We start from the raw sequence: 4,376 nt of genomic DNA on the forward strand, positions 1-4,376 counted from the left end.
CCGCCCCAGCGGCACGCGCCGCCGCGCAGGCGCCCTCATGCGCCGCCTGCCTCTCGGCCACCGTACTGCCGCTGCGCACGCGCCTGCCCTGCGGCGGTGGGAGGGGGGAAGGGGGAGTGGACGGCAGGGAGCAGTTGCGCATGCGCCCAGGTGGCGGCGCCGAACTTGGTTGGGAGAATGGGCGCGGCGGCGCTGTAAAGCTAAGCGGGCGCCCTGGGGGTCGGCCTCTGGATGGGAGACAGCGGAGGCGCGACGCGCCCCGTGCCGGGGGGACGGCGGGCTGCTGCGAGGGAACTGCTGGTGCATCGCTGTCGGCGTAGCGTGGCCAAGGCCCCTCCCCGACGCTCCTGATACCTCRCTTTCCCCCGTGCACAGCGCTCTCCTTCCCTGCACGCAGACCGGGTCTCTGGCCGAAACCCAGCCTGGTTTCCTGTGCTACAAGCTCTACCCCCAAGTATCAGTGGCTGGAGTTGTCTCATTTAACATAGTTCTCCCTGCCAGCTCCAGCTGTCCCAGACTCTTTATCTCCTGCTTAGTTCAGGGGTAAAGCCCTTCTCCACTGGGCAGGCAGCAACACTTCCAATCGGACCATCCCAGGGAGCCCCTGCCCTACGCCTCTGCTCCAGCCCCGCTTCTGCTCCAAGAAGCTGCTTCCATCCTTCCTCCCTGCCGCACTGCCTGGCCCCAGCAAGTCCCTCCTCCCTTTTTGTGCCACGGGCGCGGTGGTGCTTGCAGCAGGCAGGGATATGGCAACATGCATGAGAGTTTTGGGCTGCCGGTCCCGCTCCGTGTCCCCGTGCAGGCTCGCGGGAGCCCTCTGCGGAGACGRGGCAGGACCCGGCTGGTCTCCAGGCGCCAGGCGGGACAGCGCGCCCGATGGACGGGTGAGACGGGAACCCGTTGCAGTTCAGGTGCGCTTGCTGGAATGAACAAATGTCAGAAAAATGCAGATCTCTTTTTAGACTCAGTAAGACGAGGGTGAGTGCCGTCCGGACAGRCTGCTTGCTCACATTAGTGCTTTTTAATACTTTGCCCCTTATCTCACCCTAATATCCCCGGGGGACTCGAGGCATTTGGCAAAGACTGAAGAGAGAAACCTCAGAGTGAGCAGCCAGGCGTGCAAGCACCATTTGCGGATGGAGAGGCTCAAGCGTGGGGTGCAAAGTGATGTGCTCGAGGCCATGTAAGGAGCAGGCACCAGAGACATCCCCAGGGTCTCCAGCTTTGAGCCCAGCGATCTTTTTTTTTACTGCACATTTCCATCCTGCCAGTGTCTTTGCAGTTCTGCTTCGTACCACGGGAGGTCACCAAGGCTTAGCAGATGCAGCAGCCCCCCACACTGCGCCCTGACTCCTCAAACTCCCATCTTCTGGCATGCAGGCCTGCAAACAGATTGCAGCTGGGTGTAGGCTGGCATATGCCAAGGATGCTAGAGAGTGCCATAAATTCTTGTGGGCAAAGTTATTCATGGCAAGGGACAGATTTTTTCCCCATCTGGGCTTTTCTTAATGCGACCACAAATCTCTGTCTAACTGCTGGTGCTTGGGTTTTATTTCTTACGCTAGAGCAGTGCACGCAGTGGCTCCGCGGGCAGGAAGAGAGGCTCTGCTGTGCCCGTGTTACTCACACGGCGTTTTGCAAAGCCCACGACGACGTGCAGTTGCCAATGGCCTTATTGAGCCCAAGGGTTCACCTGCCGTTGGGGATTATGAGCGTTCCCCAGCTGCTAGGACAGGCAGGCGCTGCCAGGGGAAAATTTCAGTGCGAGGAGACTCGCAGGCTGGGCAATCCAGGGAGAAGCTTTGTACGGGATGAAATGAAATGCAGCCAGTGTCACAACTGAACTTGGAAAGCTTGGGAACTGGATGAAAATCAAGTGCGTGTTCCTGAAAAGAATTAATCTCTGGGAAGTGAACCGTGCAGTGCGTTCCTGAAGGGAGAGCAGGGGACGTGGGTATTCCCCCTCCTTGGGCTGGCTTGGCCAGTCTGGTCTGTGAGGGACGTTTGCAAGCGGGGAATGCTGGAGCCACTGGGATCGATTGCCTGCAAAATCCAGCGGGCAGTGCGGGGACATGCCGGCTCCCCTGCCCTGCGCCCACCTGCCCTGGTGGGACGGCCAGCTCCAGCCTCGCCGGAGACCCCAGGGCTTCTCCAAGCCTTGCCCGTGCTCCTCCGCAGGCGCACCAGTGCCTCCCCTAGCACCTTGTGTCTCAATATAATCAGCAATTATTCAGATCTTTGCAAGAAGGAGGGAGGCAGCCTGTGATGGGGGAGGAAAGGAAAGCAAGCCGGTACAGGAGGGAGGCCGCTGGCTCRGGAGGGATGTGTCCAGGCTGGCTCCCGCGGTGGCGTGTGAACGCACCGCTCCGACTCCCACCACCGAGCAGGTCCCGGCCACGTGCAATTCTCCGGCCATGAGATTTGGAGGCAATGCTCGGTCTGGAGTTATTCCGCAGCATGATTCGGGAGGCTTTCGTTGCCATAACAACTGAATTCAGGCTTCAAAAATAGTAACTTATTTTTCATTCAATTTGCCTTTTGCCCTCTGAGGCAGATCTATTTTGGGACTGATGGTTCACTCCAGGTGTCCCTCTCCCGACGAACTCTGCACTCCCRGCCCCATCCTGGGGACGGGACAGTGGCTTTGGGGATGGGGGTTATTTCATTAAATAYGGCTCATCACCATTTTCTCTCTCTCTCCCACCAAACCCAAGAGAAAGGTAAAAGAGGGAAGAGGCATCATTAAATAGCCTTTGTCAAAGCCTCATCATCTTGCAGGCTGGGGAAGGAACTTGAAATAAATCTTCACAGCTAAGTGGCAGAGCGTAGGAGTGGTTTTCAGAGACGATCTCGCAGTACGTCTCAGTTTGGACCTGCCACTCTCAGCCAGGGCTTGGCTGTCCCAGATAAACTGGGAAGATCCTACTGAAGATGGGGATGTTCTGCTCCTCCTCGTGTCTCCTGGGGTCTCACTGCCATCAGCCCTGTGCCTTTGAAGGTTTCTTCCAGCTCCCCAGCCATGCGTGTGCTCTGCTGGTTCCCCACGTGCTGAGAGAGGCTGCAGGATGGAGGCCAAACTGGTCCAAACTCCCAGGAGACAGGACCACGGTGGAAACGTGCTGCAAATCCCCTGGTGYCCTTGGTCTCTCTTGGCGTTCTGCTGTGGTTGCCCCAAGTTTCACGCTGATCTTTGCTTGCTAGAGCACCCAAAATTTCACCCAACATTTTCTGCAGGAGGAAGCCTTCTGCTTGCCTGCACATGCTTCCTTGTTGGGGATGTCAGGGTTTCTGCTGGGCTAAGGAGAGGCCTTGATTTCAGCCGGAAAAGGGAGGTGGCACCGCTTGTGCAGRAGACCTCCGGCAGGCAGTCAAGTCAGCCTGGAAATCTTGACGCGGTGCTTGGACCATCTCCACAGCAAAGCAAGGGACCCCAAAGGCATCGCGTCCAGCAGGACTTCTTTTAAACCTGTCACAGCCCGGGAGGTGCCTTCTCCATCCCCAAGCGGAGCTGAACATCCCTACGAGACTTCACCTCCAATGGTCCAGAGCTGTTTATCAGCAACCTCTCCTAGATAAACTACACGCTTCCTTGCCAGTCTCCTGCAATGAGCACTGCGGTGCATCAGAGACTTGGAGGAGACCTTGATGCCCAGCTTTAAGCGTCTAATTTAACCTGCTGCCAGGTTCCAGCTCCCCTCGCGCCAGGGAAGCAGCGTGCTGCTTGCGCTCGTGCAGGCGCAGGGGTGGGTGCCGCAGAGCGTCACCCCCTTTCCAGCGCCCCCGGCCTGGCTCCAGGAGGGAGACGCTGCWTTTGGAAGCCTCCCCGGGTTTTGCACATGGTGGCCGAAGGGAAAGCCCAAAAYGCCCCGGATTAAAGCAGGCAGCACACGCGTACAGCCCTCCCGAGRGATTTCAGGGTTCATCAGCATGCACAAAGTGGCTTAAAAGCGTGATTTGAACCTGCTGCAAACTGGTGTTTCGGCAGCGGTACCCCCTTCGCAGCACCCACCAGCAAGCTTTGGGTGGGGACGGGGAGAGCGGCRCCGGGCTCTGCAGCCCGTGGCTAACCCCATCCCTTTGCTCCGAGCGCGGAGAGGTGGCCGGACTTCGCCGGAGCCGCGCAGCCCTCCCGGGGCCCCCGGCGAATAAACACAGAAATAATGAACGACAAGAAACAGAAGCAACGCTGGACGCGGCAATGCCCCGTGGAGGGTGGGGACGCCGGGCGGGGACACGCAGGTCCCCTCTGCGCCCGGAGTCCCGGTGATGGGCGCAGGTTGGGGCTGGGGGCGGGGGGACTCGCTGTTCCCTTCCCCCATACGCTTTAATTACATTTTCAATTCAAATCTGCTGCTATTTGATCCACCGGGGAAGGG

Source organism: Rhea americana, unplaced genomic scaffold, assembly GCF_003343005.1.
Source record: "Rhea americana isolate MKP2758 unplaced genomic scaffold, rheAme1 scaffold_10, whole genome shotgun sequence".
Classification (NCBI taxonomy): domain Eukaryota; kingdom Metazoa; phylum Chordata; class Aves; order Rheiformes; family Rheidae; genus Rhea; species Rhea americana.